This window comes from Hylobates moloch, unplaced genomic scaffold, assembly GCF_009828535.3.
Source record: "Hylobates moloch isolate HMO894 unplaced genomic scaffold, HMol_V3 SCAFFOLD_13, whole genome shotgun sequence".
NCBI lineage: Eukaryota > Metazoa > Chordata > Mammalia > Primates > Hylobatidae > Hylobates > Hylobates moloch.
This window is the reverse complement of record NW_026652288.1, coordinates 91,767,545-91,792,072: the sequence shown is the minus strand read 5'-3', so window position 1 is coordinate 91,792,072 and position 24,528 is coordinate 91,767,545.

The window sequence follows — 24,528 nt, the reverse complement described above, 5'->3', positions numbered from 1 at the left end:
GCGCATAATCACATAGATACATGCAGATTTCAAATATATACGGATATTTTATAGAGGTATATAAATGCACATCTCTATATTTAGACATGTACTTACACATTATTCTTGAAATATTAGAATTCCTATATGCATGTCTATTCTGATGATCCATCTATTATAAAAGATAGTTCAAATATTCTTGTCAGAGTTTATTTTCTCACAGATCTCTGAAGGATTTGATCATGTAACTCCCATTCATTCTCATGTGCAAATCCCCTGTGTATTGATGGGCAAATGGACTTCTAATTCCACACTAGAACTGAAAGTAGGATTCTTAACCTTTACTCTCTTGTTGTTGAACTTATATAAGGCTAACAAGAGTTCTTTACCCTTTTCTCAGCAATGATTAAAGTGTGTACAAAGTTACTGCTTTTCCAAAACCCTTTTTGGATTTCTCCCCACACTCACTCCCACAACTCCCTCCATTTTCTGTACTTACAAGATCTATTACCTGCTACCTTAATCCTTACTTAGTTATTAAGTGGCTGAGCTGAGAGAGACAGTTTCATACTGCACATCCCTATGTGCAAACAAAGAATGTTTTCAGATTAGCATTTCAGCTTCATTTTTCTTTCCATTCTAAGTTTTAACTAATATATTATTTGCATTTTAGTGGTATAGATGGGCAAAGCGAGTATCTATTTATAAATTCTATTGATTCAGTTATTTTAATATTTGGTAATTTTATACTTCATATATGCCAAGAACTTTCTTATTTTTAAAAATATTATTATACACATACACACATCTCTCAGAAGATATTGAATGAGTACTGTATAAAATATTTCTATGATGAGAGCTACTATTATTAACAAGATAAGCAGGCTCCATTCAATTTTACTTTTTTCTTCTGAGTGGAATGATTGGTAGATAAGACCAAAAAGATGTTTTCAAAAGTCCAGTAATAACCACACTAATACCAGCATCCCATATTTGGGTTGTGTTTAAGGAGGCAAAGGGACAAGTGGAAAAGAAAATTCAATTGTTTGCAGGGGAAAAACCTATCAGAATACTCAATACAGAGTTAATGAAATGACTTAAACAACTGTGAAGGATATCTCAAGTATACTAAGGAAAAAAATGTTTAAAACCATCAATAAAGAGTTTACCTGAGTTTCTGTGACTTTTAATTAATAAATATTAAAAATTAATGCTAGAAAATTAGTGTTCCTCAATGTAAGGCAAAGTACAATTGTTATTCTATTAGCTCTTTCCTTTTCTTTCTCACTCTAATTTGATATAGGCTAGAAATGTAGAAAAAACAGGAGCACCTTAAAAAGAATCTCCTTAAAATATTTCCAATCTTGCCAATATCAAGTTTCTAAAAATCCTGTGATGGAAACCTGATCATTTCTAGTTCCTTTTCAGGAACTAGATCCCTGAACAGATATGTGCTTTTGGATGCTGGCCTAAACTGTTTTGTGCACATTCCTACCACTAATAGCAAATCACCTAGGCTGCAGGATGGTCTTGATTCTAGACCCCTGTTCATACAACAGGGACAGAAAGCGTGGGTGAGGAATGGGTGATGTTTTACTCTTTCTTTCTGTAGAGGACAAAACAGAGTCACGTCTGAGTTTGGGGAAAAAGAAAAAAACTTATAAATCTTGTCAATCGATAAATGGATGATCCTCAGAAACTTATAATTATTTTGTGTTAGTTATGTTCACATGACAAGCCATGCATTTATGTGAGATAAAGTAATAGGGAGAAATAAAATATTTTTGATCCACGATTGTTGACCCAAATGAATGCTTCATTTGTTAAGAACTAGTCACAATTTTTATCATTATTGTCATCAATATGTATGCCATAACATAGTTCCTACATTAAAAATAGTAAGTATGTCACATTCCCAACTGGTACCTGGCTCTTATTTATATGCTGTTCTTATAAACAATACCTATAAATGATGAGCTGAGTAGTAATGAAAGGAACAGGAAGATAGAGAAATCTGGAGTCGTGTCCTCATTCTTGTCGTGGCACATTGAGCCTCAGTTTCCTCACCTGTAAAGCCAGGGAATTGGGTCACAGAAAATCTCAACTAGTCCTTACTATTTGCTGCTTACTACATGGTTCTGCGGCCTCTAGGAAGAAGGACCATAACGATAGTTTCTATTTCTATGTCACGGAGAGAAAAAGAAGGTTCCTGTTCATCTGTGTGTGGGGGTGTGTGTGGGTGTACAAACCACATGAATGTATCAGCCTTTCTAAAATGATACTACTCAAATAGGTCTACATGGTGAATATCTGTATGGTCGCAGCCTTGAAACAAAGGCTCATGATGTGGGGGGGAAGGAAATAGAAAAAGAAATCACTACCCAATACAGACTCCCCGAAGGAATCGGAAACCCTTCAATTTATTGCTCTTTGTGCATCTAACAGCTTTTAAAAGTCACAACAGACTTCTTTTTGAACGTTTCTAGCAGATCTCGCTGTTCCTGTTGTTGCATGCACCGAGTTTAAATTCTCAGCACAGATGAACACAGCCCAGCGGAAGTTCTAATCCTCAAAAAGTAGACAAATAACAGGGAAACTCCAACGGCCCCTTAATACAGCTGAACTCTCAGGCCTCCCCGGGATGCGGGATTCTGAGCAGTGCCGGAGTTGGGGTTGCTATTTTGTTTGTCCCCATGAGCCCCACCTCGGCGTGCCGATGCACTGATGTAAGAATTCCAAATGAGCTTGCCCAGAAGGGCCCAGATTAGCTGGGTTGCTAGGATCTGGCCATTCCAACCCCCTTTTCCACTTCAGTGGACTGAGCTTTTGACACTATGAAAAGCACCATTTAAAATTAATTAAAGCTTCTTATTTGGTACCAAATCTCATCACTGCTGACTACATTTAATATGTTTTATGTGTGGCTTTAAGTCCCTGTCGCATCATGTGTTGTATGATCCTGCAATGAAGCAGCTGCAAGTTAGAAAACACAGAAGCAACCTGAATTTAGCTCTTTGGTATTTTATCTGGTGTGTGTGTGTGTGTGTGTGTGTGTGTGTGTGTGTGTTAAACTGCAGAGCTAGTCTTCCAGTCTCCTGGATGATGCAAATTTTGTTAAATGATAGAATGGCATCTATCTGGAATTGAAGGCAAGAGACCTGAGTTCTAGGTCTGCTCAGTCACCAATCTGTTATTAGGATGATGAGAAAGACATAGTCCCTTTTTAAAACTTCAATTTTCTCATATGTACAAGAAAGAGGCTGGACTGCAGTCTCAGAGGTTGCTTTCAGCTTGACTATTTTAGGATTCAGAGTACAGAAGGCAAACTTGTGTTGTAGATTAGTCCAACAGGTTTTGGGGTAAAAGAGATCTGGGTTTAAATCTCAGCTTAACGGCTGACTGTAGCACTGTGCAAGTGATGATCTCTCTAAGCCTTGTTTTCACCATCTGTAGAGTGGGGTCAATAATAGTACTCCCTCATAGAGACTGTTGTGAAATATAATGAGATAATGCATGCCAGTGCTTGGAACAGTGCTTTATGCATAGTAAGCCTTCAATAAATGGGAACTGGTATCATTATAACAACAGATTACTTATGACCATTGCATTTAGACTCAATATCATTATTGAACAGTCCTGTGGGTTCTCAACTCCTAAACATTTGCTATAAGCAATGTCTTCAAATTAAGGATATTTTGTCACCTACATGGGCCACAAATTATTTTTCCAGTCTATTAGTGTCAAATGACTTATTAATAACCCTCTCCAAAAGCCAGAGACTCACTTGTCCATCTCATTATTGTTCTTTCAAAAGACTAATTGTGTCAGTTATATTAAATGATAATAGTAATAATAATAAACACTCTTTAAGGTAGAAGGAAGTCTTGTAGGCAGACAAAAAGGAAGTAAAATTACCAAAACCGTGACAAAAATATTCTCGGTATCCTGCTTGACTAAACCCAGTCTGAGGTTTTATCTGCCTCTAGGAGCATTGATTTTTGATGGTGTCTTTTTTTTTTTTTTTTTTTAGTGTGCTATGAAAATGTGTATTCTTGTTTTGTTTTCCCCGAATTTTTTTTAAATTTTACTTTAAGTATACCTATGTATGGTGCCATTTTTAATAGCAGTGTGTTTGCATGTTGCGTGTCTATTTGGACTAGAGAATTTTCCCCCAATCCTGTTTGCATTTTGGTTTTAACAGGAGGGAAAAAATAAAGTCTGAGAAGGAATGATTATCCTGAATTGCATTTTAGGAGAATTTTGTCTATGTGGGAATCAAATTATTTTGTCTTATTGGTGAATCAAATAAGAAGTATATGCTTGTATATAACCAATCTTCATATATAAGTAATCCAGGATTTGGATGTTTCTGGAAGACTTAACAAAACATGCTGTATTTGCTATCCATGAAAAAACTTTGAACATTTCAACAAATAGGGTGTTTCTTAAAACACTATCGTATCCTTGTATTTTTATATTTTTATCCTGCTCACACTCTGAAAAAAGAGTTTTAGAGAAGCATCAACATAAAAACTCCATGATGGGAAAAAAATAGACTGTCACACGCAATGAGTGGTGAGTGGACTTCCATTTACCTGGTGTAGCAGCCGAAAACACAGGCTGGCCACTCTATCAGAGCCTTAAGCAAGGTCAGGAATCATCCCATGTTTTAAACAAGTGACTTATTCAAACTGAAAAATTCTCCGGTTACAGTAGTTTGTTGAACTGTCCTGAACAAAAATGCTTTTCAGAGCTTTTCCACCCAACTGAGACTTTTATTTTTAGGTATCGGTTGGCAAGTTAATCACAGTTGTGTAAGGTATCAATTCAAACAATTTTGGAAAGTTACTACATCTGAGTCTCAGTTTCTTTATCTGCATAATGGGAAGGAAAATAACGGTATGTAGCTCATGAGGTTGTTGTGGTGTGATAGTTTATGTAATGTATTTGCAGTATCTGCAATATATGCAGTGCCTGTCATAGAGCAGGTCTTCTGTAAATGGTATTTCTCATCCCCATTTTTACAGCAGGGTATTAAAAAGGGTTTAGATATTATTGTGTATTACCACAACTTTGATCAGATCTAAGCCATCCCCACCAATATTATGTGTAGTTGGCCTTAATAGAAAAATCGTAACAAAACCCTGAGAAGCATATGATTATCTCAGAAAGCACCAGAATGTTTTTCTCAGTGTAGGAATGCGACAAATACAGGGGGTTTTCTTGGAGGAGAAAATACAACTATTTCCTTGCATAGAACCAGCCTTAACATTTAATAGCCAGCATACAGCTACTTTCAAAAGAAAGCCCTACTGTTCTGGACCTTTTGTTTCCTGGGTATGACTGAGAATCTCTGTGTATGACTGAGATCAACAGCCAGATATCTAGGAGCTACAGATCAATTACTATTTCCCTCTAACGTGGCTGTGTGCAACTTAGCAAAATGCTGGTATGTTTGTGTGGTCCTCTACCTAAGTAAAGCTTAATGAATAAGAGAACCAAATAGAAGTGAGGAGGGGAAAGTTACACAGTTACCAGGTATACTTAAAAGAGAAAATGAATATGAAAATATTTATTCCCTCTGGCAGGCAACAACAGAATATTCATTCAATTTAAATTTCATTTGTGTTGTTTCTTTGTGCCTTTTCCCTCAACTTTTGTCATAAAATATTTTATGAAATTCAACTTGACTGTTAAATGTTTTCAGTAACAAAGATGTGTTGTGTTTCTTACTGTATTGCTCTAACAATATAATTGATTTGGTAACAGTGGGGGACAATTCTGAACATGAGATTTGGGAAAAATTAAAGTGTGTCTCCCAACAGAACATTTTGTTGCTGAATATTCTATTAACTAATTATTACAAATGAGTGTCCTTCTAAACATATATGCACGAAAGTCTTAACATGTTACTTATCTAGTATTGTGTAATGCAAAAAAAAAAGGACTAATTGCTTTTTTCTTTCATTTGGTCATTTAAAACATATTTTAAACCAGAAAAGAATAATCAAGTTACTTTAGCTCTGGTATCAAGCAAACTGTGAGTAAATGTTTCTGTTTTTGCCCTAAGAATTTATCACATGAAGATAATTAGTGCCTATAGATCAATCTTTGCACCAGTAACTATAGAAGGAAGTTTATTTTATTTCTCCTAAGTCTGATAAGGACAAAGTAAACCCACTAATACCTGCTATAGGCTGGTAAAAAGTTATCTCTCAAATAATCTCAACCCAGAGTCAAGATGTCACTAACAAAAAGATCCAAACCATGTCACCTGCATTGAATAGAATACAAATGAGTAGAGATTTTATGAGTAAACATGTGGCAAAATTGTGCATTTACACCTCACTTTCCAAATTAATGTTGTTCCTGGGGACCCCCTGAATGAAAGTGGTAGATCTCTTCTGTCACTGTTACACATTTTCAAACACTAACAATAACATTAAGAGTATCTGTTATAACTATAGCTAAATAATTGGCCATACCGAGTCTAAATTTAAATGCTAGATTAATTGGATATGTAACCGATCAATTTATAATTCCTCAGATGATGTTTTGGCATTTGCCACTCACAAGATCAATACCTTCCCTCTTTTGATAAGCCCAATTTTGAACACGGATTTACCTTAAATAAATCTTTAGAGAGAAAAACAATGTAAGAATACATTCTGCTTTCCTGTCAAAATACAATCGACGGGGAAATAATTCCTTGCTGTATTTTAAAATTTCTCCCTACCCTTCCTTCTGCCCCAAAGATTAAGAACATTTGCTTTTCTTGTTTTCCTGAACCACTCTTTGAACATCATCAACCTCCCAGTAGGCTTCAGGAAGTTTGCTGATCCTATCAGCTTAGGAGCAGCTAAGTTCACAGGAAGGACAATTCTGAAAGCTGGGTGAAGACATTGCCATCAGACTCATCTGCTTGTCATGGTGTATAACTGAGATTAAATAAATGAATACTGAGAGCTAATACGTCAATTAATATTTAACCCTCGAGTTGCCAAAATAATTTCCACCTTGTGCCAACTGCCAATTGCCTCTCTTTAAATACTGGCCCAAATATTAGAGTAACTATGGATTAAGGTGATGTTTCCTGGTCTCCGAGACAAACTCCATAATTTTGAATTCATCTTCCATAATCAAGATTCTCAGAACATTCTCAGCTCAAAGGAGAATGGGGTTGCAATAGTTGAATTGAAAATAAAGCATCTCAGTGATTTCACATTAAGAAGTTGTTGTAAGACATTAGATCTAAAAAGAGACTTGTTTCCTGTGAAATTGGGTGAAATCTTCATTAGCTATTATGAAAAAGATGGTCCTAGGTTTTAGCATTTGGAAAGAGAGGAAGGGAAAGAGTATCATTGCAATGACAATGTCAGATCTAAAGCTATGGGACATTTCACCTGTACCAGATGAGAATGAGGGAAGGAAATTGCCTTAGTTGGCCAGAGGGATGAATCAGAGTTTCTGCTGGTTAATTAGGCAGTTGGTGTAAATAGCTAGTATGGAACAAATAGCTCCAGCAGAAAAGTCCTTAGAACCGTGGATGGGTAGGGTGTGCTTTCATCGACTTCATAAAGGCACTAGAAGAGAGCTAAAGGAAAAATGGAGTTGTCATAATTGTGTGTACCTAGCCTCTATAGATATACACAAACAGTACAAACAATTAACTTGTTTTCTGATAATAAACAAGCTAGCATCTTTTAATTTCATGAAGAAATAGGCTGTAATCATGGACAAAGAGGAGCACATCCAAAAAGAAAACCAGATAATCTTTCTTCTGAGGTGGACCATGCATTAGTGAACTTAAAGCCCCCTCTGCCCCATTCATACTCGTGACCTAACATAATAGAAACCTAATACAGTTGCTATTTTACAAGTGCTCACATGCCAAAAGACCATTCTTTATGTCATGTGTAATATTTCCTTACTTTACTACCAATCAGAAAGTCACTATATTATAATGCACATAGAAGCAGTTATGCCTCTTGTTTGGTATGGATGGAACTTGACATCAAAGTTAAAATACAAAAAGGAGATGAATTTTTTTTAAGCCAGGCAAATGTTAAATGAATTTATGGGAAAACATTTTTTAAATGTCAAATGTGTTGCCAGTTAAGGGAATATTGCAATTTAATTGTTTTAAGTGTTTATTTTCACTAGGAAATAAAATGATGGCTTCAAGAAGAAATGCTTTGTGCTCATTTGTAGGTTATGTCTTATTTAGAAGTAGGAAAAGATAAGAACTAAGTACTTAAATAAAAATAATGAAAAAATAAAGTTATACTTCATTGGTGTCATTTGAATTCTCTATTCCTTGCAGGAATTTTAAATTGTATGGCAGACTTGATTTTCTTTAAGTGACTTCTACTTGACCTCTAAATCACAATAAATGGCTTGGGTATTGATTTCTTAAATGTACTTGATTTTCTGAGAAATAAATCATCAAACCAAACATTAACCAACCTACCAACTTACAGGAAGGGTAGGCAGTCAATTAAATTTTTCAAAATCCCCATTTCAACACCCCTTCCCCAACAAGTCAGTCCTCAGTATAGGGGGAGATAAAAGAAGAGACCGTACTTAATTAATACTATTAAATTCTACAGATGGTCATACCTCATTTTATCGAACTTCACTTTATTGCACTTAGCAGACATGCTCTTTACAAATTAAAAGTTTGTGGCAACCCTGTGTCAAGCAAGTTTATCGGCACCATTTTTCCAGCAGCACTTGCTCACTTCATGTCTGTGTCACAATTGAACAATTCTCACAAAATTCCAAACTTTTTCATTATTATTATATCTATGATGGTGATCTGTGATCAGGGCTCTTGATATTACTATTGTAAGATCAAATGTTACTATCAAGGTGCTATGAATTGCACACATATATAGATGACCAACTTAATCAATGAATGTTGTGCATGCTCTGACTGCTCCACCGCCTGGCCATTCCCCCATCTCTCTCCCTCTCCCTAGGCCTCCCTATTCCCCGAGAAACAACAATATTGAAATTAGGCCAATTAATGACTCTACAGTGGTCTCGAAGTGTTCAAGTAAAAGGAAGAGTCACATATCTCTCACTTTAAATCACAAGTGGGAAATGATTAAGCTTAGTGAGGAAGGTAGTTTGAAAGCTGAGGTAGGCCAAAAGCTAGGCCTTGCACCAGACGGTTAACTAAGCTGTGAATGCAAAGGAAAAGTCCTTGAAGGAAGTTAAAAGTACTACTCCAGTGCACACACAAATGATAAGAAAGCAAAACAGCTTTATTGCTGATACGAAGAAAGTCTTAGTGATCTGAAGAGAAGATCAAACTAGCCACAACATTCCCTTAAGCCAAAGCCTAATCCAGTGCAAGGCCCTTACTCTCTTCAATTCTGTGAAAGTGGGAGAGGTGAGGAAGATGTAGAGGTTTGTTCATGAGGTTTAGGAAAGAAAGCTGTGTATATATCATAAAAGTGCAGGGTGAAGCAGCAAGTGCTAATGGAGAGGCTGCCGCAAGTTATCCAGAATATCCAGCTAAGATAATTGATGAAGGTGGCCGCACTAAACAACAGGTTTTCAGTGTAGATGAAACAGCCTTATATTGGAAGAAGATGTCATCTGGGACTTTCACAACTAGAGAGGAGAAGTCAACGCCTGGCTTAAAAGCTTTAAAGCAATAGGCTGGCTCTTATGAGGAGCCAAGGCAGCTGGTGACTTTAAGTTAAAGCCAGTGCTCATTTACCATTCTGAAAATCCTAGGGCCCTTAAGAACAATGCTAAATCTACTCTGCCTGGGTTCTGTAAATGGAGCAACAGAGCCTGGATGACAGCACATCTGTTTATGGTTTACGGAGTGTTCTAAGCCCACTATTGAGGCAGATTATTCAGAAAAAAAAATTCTTCTCAAAATATTACTGCTTATTGACAAGACACTTAGTCACCCAAGAACTCTGATGGACATGTACAAGATTAGTGTTGTTTTTATGCCTGCTAACACAACATTTACTCTGCAGTCACACAGATCAAGGAGTAATTTTGATTTCAAGTCTTATTCTTTAAGAAATACATTTTGAAAGGATATAGCTGCCATAGCTAGTGATTCCTTTGATGGATCTGGGTAAAGCAAGTTGAAAACCTTCTAGACAGGATTCACCGTTCTAGATGCCATTAAGAACATTTGTGAGTCATGGAAGGAGGTCAAAGTATCAATGCTAACAGAAGTTTGGAAGAAGTTGATTCCCACCTTCATGGATGACTTTAAGATGTTCGGCACTTCAGTAGAGGAATTAGCCACAAATGTGGTAGGAATAGCGAGAAAACTAGAATTAGAAATAGAGCCTAAAGATGTGACTTAGTTGCTGTGAGCTTATGATAAAACTAATGAATAAAGAGTTGTTTCTTATGGATGAGCAAAAAAAGTGGTTTCTTGAGATGGAATCTACTTGTGGTTAAAATACTAAGAACATTGTTAAAATGACAATGAAGGATTTAGAATATTACATAAACTAGTTGATGAGACAGTAGCAGGGTTTAAAAGGATTCCAATTCTGAAAGAGTTTCTGCTATGGGTAAAATGTTATCAAACAGCATCCCATGCTATAGAGAAATTTTTCGTGAAAGGAAGAGACAATTAATCTAGCAAACTTTATTGTTGTCTTATTTTAAGAAATTGCCACAGCCACCCCAGCCTTCAGTAGCCACCACCCTGATTAGTCAGCAGCCATCAGCTGATACCAAGGTAAGATCTCCAGCAGCAAAAAGATTCACTATTACTGAAGGCCCAAATGATCATTAACATTTTTTAGCAATAAAGTATTTTTTAATTTAGGTATGTACATTGGCTTTTTTTTAAAGACATAATTCTATTGAACACTTAACAGACTACAGTATTGTGTAAACATAACTTACATCTACTGGGAAACCACAAAATTTGTGTGACTTGCTTTATTGTGATACTCACTTTATTGTGATGGTCTGGAACCAAATCTGCAATATCTCTAAGGTTTGCCTGTATTTTATCAAAATGTTTAATTTAGAGGTAATAATTTAGTTTAAAAACAGTTGTTGAGACTAACTAGATGTGTTAAAGAAGTTGATACGAAAAATGTTGCGTGTCAGTGAAACTTAGCTAAAAGCCAATAGGATTGGCCATCTAATGGCGATTAAGTATGCTATAAATTTAAATCTTTGAAATACTTGTTAAGATTTATTCAGGCAGACAAACAAAGATAACAAAAGTCTTTTGTGTGTTTGTCAGTCATTTCCGCTCCTCTGTTGTTGTAGTGTCAAATAATGTCAGTTATTTAAGGGCAATTACTGTAATTTTAAATTCTCAACAAATTAAACTATAAAGACTACAAGTCCAAAAAGGACCTTACTCATTTTTCAAGTACATTTTTCATCTTCCATTTTTTAAAGGTGTTTTAATTGCTTGAATGTGGAGAAGGGAAAAGGAGATTTTTGTGCTTTTTAATTTTTTTAAAATAAAAGAACCATGTTTGGATATTTCTTTTTCATTGAACTATGTTTTATGAAATTTTTCCAATGATACCATGGTTTTTCAAATGGGTAAGTGGAATTATTTTTAATTAGATCTTATCTTTTTTTTTATATTGGAGTAGCTATGTTTTTAGCCCTCTTTTGTATTCTGTATATATAATCTGATGAATTTAGGTGTGGCAAGAAAAAAAAAGTCCATGGAAGCAAAATAAAGTCCAAAATGAGTGAAAAAAAAAATGCAGTTAAATTGTGTTGGATAATAAAATGTCCTACCAATAAAAACACTGAAAATAAAATATAAGCATAATTAATTTGAATGAGATCATTAAGGTGGTTTCATAAAATAATTTCAAGTGAAGCAAGAAAATAATTACCTCCCCTAATCTTTAAGCTATGTTGACAAAGTTTAAATGTTATATAATTTAAGAGGAAGGATTCAATACATTTTATATTTCATGAGATCTTTTTTAAGATTTAGAGCAGCATCTAGAATTTCTTTGCAGTAATAAAGACAATGATCCATTATGTTCTTCTATTACTAATTATTCTGTAAAGATTGTCTGTTCCAAAAGATAATTAGAAGGGGTGAAATTTAATTCCATTAAACAGAACTCAACTGGGACATAATGAAATTTTGCTGTGAAGTTGAAGACTTTGAAGCCAAATAAAAAGCTTTTACATAGAGAAATTAGATTGTAAATCTCACACCTTATTCATGCGGGGCATATTTAAGACATACCAGAATAAGATGATATTTATCATGACTTTTAAGTGTTCAGTTAGCCCAAATATTCATAAAGAATGTTTCTTCACTTATTTAAATGAGAAGTTTAGTGATAGACAAAGATACTTTTAGATTCCAAGTTTGTTCATTCATTTATTCAACAATAATGTTTTGTGTAGCTGCTATGCATCTGACCCTAGACAAGATATTAAGGGTATCAAGATTAATAGGGAAGCAGTGACTGCCATGAAACAGCCCAAAGTCTAGTCCTTTTATGATAATCAGCTGGGTTCATTTCACTTAGCAATAAAATTTGAAGTGTCCACCATGAAAACCTGGACTTAACAGGTTTCCATTAAGTTCTTGCTTTCTGTGGTGGATAAATTTATGCAAATGAAGAGGACTGAGTTCTTGCTCTCAAAGAACTTATCAACCAGCAGAGGCAAACATGTACATTTACAACTGCAACAAACTCTAGCAAAATTAAAAAGACATTTAATTCCCTTAAATTCTTGTCTATTGCAATTTACTTAAGTCACCATTGCACAATGCTTATTACACTGTCCTAAGATTTTTAATATGTCTTCCCCTTTAGATTGGAAGCAACATGAGGGCAATCTATTATATAGATTATGTTTACCTTTGTGTTCTTCATACCAAGAACTTAGCACATAGTAGGTGTTCAATGGAGAATAACAGAAAACAATGATGGATAACTAGCCTTCTTGACAAAGACAATGACCACTCTAACCTATGAATAGGTGAAAACAGAGCTCCAAGAGATTTCACTTTTCAAAAAGCACACAGTTGTTAAAAAGCAGAAACAGAATTTGAAATCAGGTCTAGATGGTTCCAAAGACCTGTTCTTCCCAAGTACTGAAGAGTCATGCCACTCGAGGGAGCTATAAGCAATAGAGAAGTTGAGCCCAGTTGTTTTGTTTTGTGTTGTCTTTTGTAATAATAGAACATTTTCCTCTAGTTCTATGTACAGCAGAGTAGAACAAGAGCCCTCAATAGGAGGGGTAGTAGGAAAATGGATGATGTGAAACTTTATACAAAAAATAGAGACTCACAATATAAAAGAAAAACGAAATCCCTGTTACCTAGCACTGCTCACTAAACCTAAAAGAGAAGAAAGGGAAAATTCCCAGTACAAAGGAGAATAAGAGTTTACAGCTTCTAACAAAGTCAAAGTAACTAACACTAGAGAAGCCAGTTTCTGAATGCCTCCCTTTAGGTTCAAGAGAACCTTGGAATATCTTGTATTTAATCAAGAATAGTTATGTGGATTAGTAAGGTCTTCCCTCAAAAATCTGTTTTTAATGGTCAGTTTGGAATGATAGTTTATTTCCTGGGTCCTTGAATTAATTGAAGTCTGTAGCCCTTAAATATAAGAATGATATTTTGGCTCAGGGTTACTTGTACCTAAGGAGCCTAGGCCCTGAATATCTGGTCATTCTCAATAATGTCTCAGAACTCAATTCATTTGACCCCCAAAATAAAGAGGGCCCAGAGCTATATATCAGGGTCCCATGTACAAACTAATCCTATTGTATTACACCTGTTGAGGTTGATGGACTGGTTCTCTTTCTCTTTTTGTCTATTTCATTCTTTCTCCTGGTGCTCACAGGTGAAAAAGTTTATAGCTCTGTGTAATAGACAGATAATGTCTCCCAAAGATATCTTCATCCTAATTCCTGAAACTGTGGCTATGATACATCATACAGGAAAAGGAAATTAAGGTTGCAGACATAACTAAGTTTGCTAATCAGCTGACCTTGAGATGGAGAGAGTATCCTGGATTATCCTTGTGAACCCAATGTAATCACAAAGGTCTTCCTTATATGTGAAAGAGGGAGGCAGAAGAGGGAGAACCAGATAGACTGCAGTATGAAATGGTCTTGGCCAGACACTGCTGATGTTGAAGATGGAGGATGAAGCCCATGAATCAAGGAATGTGGTGACCTCTAGAAACTGGAAAAGTCAAGGTAATGGATTTTGCCTTAGATCCTCCAGAAGGAACATGGCTCTGCCAACACCTTGATTTTAGCCCAGTGAGACACATTTCAGATTTTGTGTCTCACTTTTGATTTCCAGAAATGTAAGATAATAAAGTTGTGTTGTTTAAAGCCACCAAATTTCTAGTACTTTGCCACAGCAGCAATAGAAAACTAATATGCCGTGGGAGCCTTTATACCGTCACAGGAAAAGTGACAGCACAGAAAGCAGAGCAGATAAAGAGGTTAGGCCTTTGGGGACATTGTTTAGCCACTGAAGTAAAATGTATTTTTGAGAGAGAAGGGACATATGTTATTTACAGAAGGATTCCATATAATAAATGTAGAATGAAAATTGAATAACCTGCTTCTGAATGAATTTTGGGTAAATAATGAAATTAAGGCAGAAATCAAGAAGTTCTTTGGAACTAATGAAAACAAAAATACAATGTACCAAATTCTCTGGAACACAGCTAAGGCTGTGCTAAGAGGGAAATCCATAGCACTAAATGTCCATGTCAAAAAGTCAGAAAGATCTCAATTTAACGACCTAATATCAAACTAAAAGAACTAGAGAACCAAGAACAAACAAATCCCAAAGCTAGCAAAAGAAGAAATAACCCAAGTCAGAGCTGAACTGAGGAAGATAGAGACACAAAGAACCATTCAAAAGATCAACAAATCCAGGAGCTGGTTTTTTGAAAAAAATAATAAAATAGATAGACCACTAGCTAGACTAATAAAGAAGAAAAAAGAAAAGATTCAAATAAACATAACCAGAAGTGACAAGGGAGATATTACCACTGACCCCACAGAAATACAAACAACCATCAGAGAATATTATGAACACCTCTATGTACATAAACTAGAAAATCTAGAAGAAATGGATAAATTCCTGGACACATACATCCTTCCAACACTGAACCAGGAAGAAACTGAATCCTTGAACAGACCAAAAACGAGTTCTGAAATTGAGGCAGTAATAAATGGCATACCAACCAAAAAAAAGCCCAGAACCAGATGGAGTCACAGCCGAATTCCACAAGATGTACAAAGAAGAGCTGGTACCATTCCTACAGAAACTATTCCAAAAAACTGAGGAGGAGGGACTCCTTCCTAACTCATTCTATGAGGCCAGCATTATCCTGATACCAAAACCTGGCAGTGATACAGCATAAAAAGAAAACTTTGGGTCAATATCCTTGATGGACATTGATGCAAAAATCCTCAACAAAATGCTGGCAAGCTGAATCCAGCAGCACATCAAAAAGCCTATCCACCATAGTCAAGTAGGCTTCATTCCTGGGATGGAAGGTTGGTTCAACATACATAAATCAATAAATGTGATTCATCACATAAACAAAACTAAAAACAAAAACCACATGATTATCTCAATACATGCAGGAAAAGGTTTTGCTAAAATTCCATTCATGTTAAAAACTCTCAATAAACTAGGTATTAAAGGAACATACCTCAAAATAATAAGAGCCATCATCTATGACAAACCCACAGCCAACATCATACTGAACGGGCAAAAGCTGGAAGCATTCCCCATGAAAACCAGCACAATTCAAGGATTCCTTCTCTCACCACTCCTATTTAACATAGTATTGGAAGTTCTGGCCAGGGCAATCAGGAAAGAGAAAGGAATAAAAGGCATCCAAATAGGAAGAGAGAAGTCGAACTATCCCTGTTTGCAGATGACATGATCGTATACCTAGAAAACCCCATAGTCTCAGCCCAAAAGCTTCTTAAACTGATAAACAACTTCAGCAATGTCTCAAGATACAAAATCAGTGTGCAAAAATCACTAGCATTCCTATATACCAACAACAGTCAAGCCGAGAGCCAAATCAGGAACGAACTCCCATTTGCAATTGCCATAAGAAGACTAAAATACCTAGGAATATAGCTAACTAGGGAGGTAAAAGATCTCTACAAGAAGAACTACAAACCGCTGCTCAAAGAAATCAGAGATGGCACAAACAAATAGAAAAACATTCCGTGTTCATTAATAAGAAGAATCAATATTATTAAAATGGCCATACTGCCCAAAGCAATTTATAGATTCAATGCTATTCCTATTAAACTAATGTTGACATTCTTCACAAAACTAGAGAAAACTATTTTAAAATTCATATGGAACCAAAAAAGAGCCCAAATAGCCAAGGCAATCCTAGGCAAAAAGAACAAAGCTGGAGGCATCATGCTACCCAAACCATACTACAGGGTTACAATAACCAAAACAGCATGGTTCTTGTACTAAAACAGACACATAGACCAATGGAACAGAATAGAGAACCTAGAAATAAGGCTGCATGCCTACAACTATCTGATCTTCGACAAACCTGACAAAAACAAGCAATGGGGAAAGGATTCCCTATTCAATAGATGGTGCTGGGATAGTTGAGTAGCCATAGGCAGAAGATTGAAACTGGACCCCTTCCTTCTACTATGTACAAAAAATTAACTCAACATGGATTAAAGACTTAAATGTAAAACTCCAAGCTACAAAAACCCTGGAAGACAACCTAGGCAATACCATTCAGGACATAGGCACAGGCAAAGAGTTTATGATGAAGATGCCAAAAGCAAAAATTGACAAATGGGATCTAATTAAACTAAAGAGCTTCTGCACAGAAAAAGAAACTATCAACAGAATAAACAGACAACTTACAGAATAGGAGAAAATTTTTGCAAACTATGCATCCAACAAAGGTCTAATATCCAGCATCTATAAGGAATTTGAACAAATTTACAAGAAAATAAACAACTCCATAAAAAAGTGTGCAAAGGACATAAATAGACACTTCAAAAGAAGACATATACGCGGCCAACAATTGTATGAAAAAAAGCTCAACATCACTGATCGTTAGAGAAATGCAAATCAAAACTGCAATGAGATATTACTTCACACCACTCAGAATGGCTATTATTAAAAAGTCAAAAAATAACAGATGCTGATGAGGTTGTGGAGAAAAAGGAACGCTTATACACTGTTGATGAGAGTGTAAATTAGTTTAGACATTGTGGAAGGCAGTGTGATGATTGCTTAAATACCTAAAAACAGAAATACCATTCAGCCCGGCAATCCCATTACTGGATATATACTCAAAGGATTATAAATTATTCTGTTATAAAGATACATGCACACATATGTTCATTGCAGCACTATTCACAATAGCAAAAATATGGACTCAGCCTAAGTGCCCATCAATGATAGACTGGATAAAGAAAATCATAAACACTGTGGAATACTATACAGCCACAAAAAAAAGAACGAGATCATGTCCTTTGCAGGAACATGTGTGGAGCTGGAGGCCATAATCCTTAGCAAACTAACACAGGGACAGAAAACCAAATACCTCATGTTCTCACTTATAAGTAGGGCTAAATGATTAGAACACATGGACACAAAAAGGGGAACAACACACACTGGGGCCTATCAGAGGGTGGCAGGTGGGAGGAGGGAGAGGATCAAGAAAAGTAACTAATGGATACTAGGCTTAATACCTAGGTGATGAAATAATCTGTACAACAAACTCCCATGCCACAAGTTTACAAGTTTACCTCTGTGACAAATCTGCACATGTACCCCTGAACTTACAATAAAAGTGAAATGAAAATAAATAAATATAGAAGCAATGAGGAAAAATAGAAAATTACCTTTAGAACCCCACAGTAATAATTTCTGTAAGCAAGATCCAGTACTGAATGCTAAAATTAGTGGGTGAACTTTAATGAGAAACGGAACATTTCCATAGCCTCGAATTGTCTCCACTCCCAAATGTTTATTACTTAATGTGCTAGTTTTAACATATCTCCACAAATTATTTGATATTCCTCCTTCTAGAAGGTGGAGATCAGCTCACCTCCTCTTCCAGTACAGGTTAGATTTAGGGACTCCCTTCTAACAATTGAACATGGAAAGAGAAAAATGGTAACTTCACAGTGGAGAAACTCAAACTGAGTGACATTCTACAAAACATTTGACAAGTACTCTTCAAAAGTGTCAAGGTCATGAAAATTAAGGAAAGATTAAAATTGTTATAAATTAGAGGAGACTAAGGTAACGTGACAACAAAATGCAACATGGTATTCTGGATTGGATCCTGGAACAGAAAAATATAGTGGAAAAAATTGGTGAAATCTAAATGAAGTCTATAGTTTTGTTGATGGTATTGTACCAATGTTAATTTTGATAATGGCATTGTGATTATGTAAGTTAACAGAGAAATCCAGATAAAGGATATGTGGGAGCTCATTGTACTACTTTTGAACTTCTCCTATAAATAAAACTGTTCAAAAATGAAAAGTTTAAAACAAATAAATAAACAATTAAAAGCCAAAGAACAAATTGAAGAAAATGTTTAATACAGATGACAGAAAAAATGACTAGTAGTCTTACTACAAAGGGGCTTTTATAAACCCATTGAAAAGTGAGCAAATAAAATAAATAAGCAATACATAGTAAGAAATGCAAATGTGAGAGTTATAGTGGGAAATACAAATAGACATATAGGAATAATCAGCCTTACTAAGAATCAAAGTCATGAGAAATAAAATCATATTTCCCTTTTGTCAGCCTATCTAATTAGAAAAATGTTAAAAAGAGATAATACTCTGTCTTTAGGTTATGAAAAGAATAGACACTCATATTTTCCTGTCACAATAAATATTATGCAAAATGGAATACTATAAAGACAGAAAAATGATGTTATAAAAGAACTTTTAATGGCATAGAAAGATGCTCATGCTATTTTATAAAGTGATTCTTAAAAACCTTGGATTTTAAAAAAATCACCTATGACATGATCTGCTTTCATATAAAATATATATTATGTGTATCTTAAAAGCCTGGAAGGTAATATACCAAAATATTAATTGTGGTTACCTTTGTGTAGCAAGACACAGAATTTTCATGTTTTTCTTTCTCTTTATCTCCATTCTCTAAATTTTCTGTAAGAAATATATATTAACTTATGTTTTAAGATTTTTCCACAAACAAATGAAAAGTGGCCAAAAAATGGCAGTCGATCCATCTCAATCAGTCGTATTGATCATTAAAACTGTTATGGATGCCTGTCTCTGTGTGCGGCCCTGCCGGTCTTCAAGTTTACGGCTCTGTCAACCTATGTATTACAGGCTTTGGTGATCTGTTTTTGAAAGGAGCATGTTTGATCCAGGCTCACAAGCCATAGGGAGTAGACTTTGAGTTGATGTTGGTTATGGTTGGGAACAAAAATAATCTTTTGTTGAAAACATCACTATTTTTATTGAGATAAAGATGACCTTAAATGGATAATGAGCAAAAGATTCATATCAGGCGTTGGTGAGGGGAGTGGAAGTCCCTCTTTCATTTTTTAGAAACAGTTTGAGAACCATTGCTCAGTCACTAACTTAGAAAAGAATGGCTGGTGAAATACAAAGCCATGTCAATTCATGTGGAAACAGGGGAACATTCCACAAAAGAGCTGATTTGCTAACGCAGGTCTGAGTACTCATCCCAGAATCTTGGTGGCATCTCTGACTTTTACCCTGGACTCAAAATTCCTCTAGGCACAAGTTACAGAACCAAGGATTAGTTGAAGAATACTCATAGGCTTCTGGCATATAAAGGGCTAATTAACTCCTGATTGGATCCTGCTAAATCCCCATTTCCCTTTGAATTACATCCAGACTTTTCTTCTACCCCCTAAAAAAGTTAAAGTACTGTATAAAAAACAAAATTTGCAGCTGAGGGTCTTAATTTAATAATCTTACTTCCGCAGTGGTATGTGAAAACACTGGTGTTTGAAAACAGTGTGTTTACCTTTCTGTTGAACAGTCACTTAAATTGTTCGTGGCAATGATCTGCCAGGCAAAACATGCACAAATCCAGGCCTGAACCAACAGTGTCAAACAGGAAAAAGATTCCCATGGGGAAAGATGATGTTTACATTGCATAAGTGATGCTAAAGCAAACCTTGTTCATTTAGGTGGACAGAGTGAATAAAACCCTTGGGATGGATTAATAGCAAAGGTGTGTTTCAGAAGAAATGCTCTGTGCAAGTATCCATTTCTACATTAGGGCCACAGGTACTGAGAGCTACCTCTGATGCTTCACATCTTTGCCAACGTCTCCCTGTTTTCAGAAAGGAAAAGCACTCTCAAGCAACACACAGGGCTTTGAATTCAGCGAGGCCTGCCTTTGGAACATGTTACCTATTAGCAATGTGCCTTAGGCAAGTCAATAAATCCCTTTTTGGTCCTCAGTTTCCTCATCTATAAAATGTGAACTAAATAAAATAAAATGAAATAAAATAAAATGAAGACATTTTAGCAATAAATTCCTTCAAAGATTGTTGTGAGAACTCAATATGGTTCTATGTTGAAATGGCAGGTACACTTGAAATGGTAGTTATTATCACCATGAACTTCAGATGCATGCTGACTCTCCATCTGAAAATATGGTTCCTGATACCCTGCCTTGAAATATTTAAAAGCAACTGGCACAGAGTTCAGGACAAGAGATCTCTTTTCTCTATTACGTAAGCAGAAACAAGCACCTGAATATAAACAGTGTTGGAAGCCCTAACATAACATTCTAATGATAGGGTATTGTCTAGCTAGATATGAAAAAATCTTAGAGTGATGAATTTTTAACATTGAAATTTGACTTACCTCTTGGCTCCACTGCCTTAAATCCATTTTGGAAACAGGCAGAGTATAAATAAATAAACAGTCAACTCTTCTCTGGATGTTTGGGTGAAAGCAGATGGTGATTGAGAAAACATGGGTCAGTGTGTGTGAGAGTTAAAAACAAATGTCTTATGAGGTAAATAACTTGAACAATAAAATTGGAAATCTTTTTTGAATGGGAACCCAGGTCACTTGGGTCTTTGCTCTGGGAGCCTCTTTGTTCTGTTAGCAATATTTGGGTAAATTGCAAAGCACAGTTCTCCAAGTGTGGCCACTTTCTCTGTCCTTGCCTTATCCACTTCCCTTTCCATTCCTTTATTGTGTGGCAGGATTTTTCTCTCACTTGGTTCATCTTTCCCCATTGCTGTCCTCTGTTTGCCCACAGCTTCGTGTTTGCTCACACATTAACTTGCCCCAATCCTCACCATTAGTAGGCGTTCAGTGGTATCTTTTGTTGGAAAACAGGACAGAACATCTGATGCTACCCAAATACCTTTCCCTTTTTGTTCTCCATACCAGCCTCACATATGCCCTTTCTAACTGGTTAGCCCAAAGGGATTGTTGCGGGCACCCTGGGGATACTGCCTGTTAACTGAGAGTCATTTCCTTTCCTTAGCACCACTAATAGAACATTCCATTTGAGCTCAGAACTTATATTTGGATAACTGTGTTGAGATGACACTTTCCTCCCATGCCCTCTGCTCTGTACTCCCAGATCATTCTGAGAGCTTGTAGCATCCTATATTGTAATGTAATAAGTATGTGTGAAGACCAATGCTTCCCTCCAGCTTATTGCTAAATTATCCACAGGAAAATTAAACACACACTTTAGGCTCTGGCAAAGCAGAGGCGTTAAACAAAACAAACTACTAAAACCATCAACACAAAAAACAAACAAATAAAAGCAGAAATGTGCAATTAGAAGACCTCGAAAGATGCAATTTTAATGTAGAACACTTCATTTTTATGTCTTTAAAACAGTTAAATTGTATTTTGAAACATCTGTGGGAAGGAACACCACCAACCTTCCAGAATTCAGAGCCTCCTCAATTCATACTCTGTGCCTGTTCTTGATGAGAGATTCTTAAGTGAAGTCTCCACCAGTCCCCTGAAACCATATTCAAAATCAAGTGTTGGTGCATTTTTTCGGGGTAAAACCTTTTAAGTTTCATCAGGCTCTCAAAGGGCTCTGGAAGCCTGTACTGTTTAAGAATCATGGCACTAGTGTGCTGGAGAGAAGAACTATGTTTGATTCATCTTTGTATGTTAGGGGCTAGGGCAGTGTCCAGCAGGATGGGCACACAATATTGGTTAATATACAGTGAGTCTTCCTGAGTATTGAGATTATTTTGGCACTTTTATGCATCAAAGAGATGTAATTTGTGATTCTGTGACCCTATTGCTTTGTGGTTATTTAACATTTTGGTCTACTTGATGGTGATACACCACACACACACACACACACACACACACTTTTTTCTTTCTAAATTATTAGATGGTCCCTAACACATTGATAAACTTAGACTAGTCCTAGGATCAAACTTGGTAAAATGATTGTTTGCAAATTGGAGTTTGCTACTACAGTTGTCCCTTTATACTCATGGTTTTGTATCCTCAGGTTCTGCATCTGCGGATCCTGCAGATAAAAAATATTTTTTTAAATAAAAATAGGAATACAACATTAAAAACAGTATAACAACTATTTACATTTGCATTTATATTGTATAGATACTATAAGTAATCCAGAGATGATTTAAAGTGTATAGAAGGTTGTACATAGGTGATATGCAAATACTATACCATTTCATGTGAAGGACTTGAGCAACCTCAGATTTTGCTACACACAGGGGGTTCCTGAAACCAGTCCCAAACAGGTATCAAAGGACAACTGAATTTAAGTCAGAAATGTTTTTAGGTATTCCATCTTCTCATTTGTCAATTTTAATTCAACCTGTTATTGCTTTACTTAAAAAATTAGCTGGTGTTGTTTGCAGGCAAAATAAGTCCAGAAAATTTTATCTTCATTCATCAGAGTTTCTCCAGTATCTTTGTGTGTGACAGTCAGTCCTCCGGGAAGCCTGTTAAACATGGGGATTCCAGGGCCTCCTCCCCAGAGGGTCAAGATAACTAGTCTGGAATCTACATTTTTAACACAGACCTCAATTGATTCTGAGAAGGGTACTGTATCAGTCTTTGAAAAACACTATTTTATATTGGCTCACTCTCCCCATTAGTATTCATTGAGGTTTAAATCTAAATTTAGGGAAAAAAATGGGCATGTATCACTATTAAAACTTTCCTTTGAATCTTCATTTCCATGAGACAAAGAGAATGTGGAAAAATGCTTTAGGGGAGAAGGAACTAACCCTATTTTAGACTTGCTGTGTTTTGTTTTTCATTTTTAATATGTGGATGATTTCTAAAGTAATCAGTGAAAACCTAGGTAGCACTGGAAAAACTTTTCATGTTTGCCTTATCTTTGGTGCCAGAGCACATTAAATGTTAACACTGGGACTTGCAAGGACCCCCAGCTGGTGGATCCCTGAGGACAAGGACAGAAGTTCACCATGCTCGGCCACTCTGCTTGTAAGTTTGTCTTCATGGAGCCATAGGCTCAGTATATTATGGCAATTGATTGAGTTCTGCCCGTTGTTACAGATAAATGTGTTGATAGGGCAGAACCTTTCTCCTCACATACCCTCCTGACAAGGAGGGACTATGCTTGGTTTGGTTATGTTTATTTTAAGAGCATTTATTGAGTCCTTGTATGAGATAACTACAGATAGCAGATTTTACCTACATTTCATTTAATTCTCACAATAACTCTGCAAATTAGGGTTGTAGTTGTTAGATATGACATATATGGGGTATGATATACAGTAAATGATTACTGATATGGTTTGGCTCTGTCCCCACCCACATCTCATCTCAAGGGAGGAACCTGTAATCCCCGCAGGTCGTGGGAGGGAGGTGATTGGATCGTGGGAGTGGTTCCCCCCGTACTGTTCTCATGCTAGTGAGTGAGTTCTTATGTGAGTGAAATCTGATGGTTTTGTAAGTGTTTGACAGTTCCTCCTTGGCACACTCACACTCTCTCCTGCTGCCTTGTTAAGAAGGTGCCTGCTTCCCCTTCTGCCGTGATTGTAAGTTTCCTGAGGCTTCCCCAGCCATGTGGAACTGTGAGCCAATTAAACCTCCTTTGTTTATAAATTACCTAGTTTCAGGTAGTATCTTTATAGCAGGTGAGAATGGACTAATACAATAATGATAATGGTGGTGGTGATGATTCCCCATTCACCCCATGGACTCTGTGGTCCCGATGCTGTGCACAGCTGTCTCCTTCTTAGGCACCACACTGTAAAGTGCAAGATAAGCATTTTTTCGATGCAATAATAATAAAAACATGAACATTTTAAAGTAATAAATAAATAAATATTATTCCTACTTCACAGAGAAGAAAGCTGAACTGAACAAGGTTGAGTGACTTGGCCAAAGTCACAGACAGTAACTACAACAGCTGGAATTTGAATGCTTGTCTAATGACTTCTGTCTAATGGCTTGTATAGTTGTGCAACAGGTGTGTGTTCCAGGCCTGTCATGGATGTTTTTCCATAGCTAGTCACCTTCCCCACAAAACAGAGGGTGGTCCTCAAGGAGAGC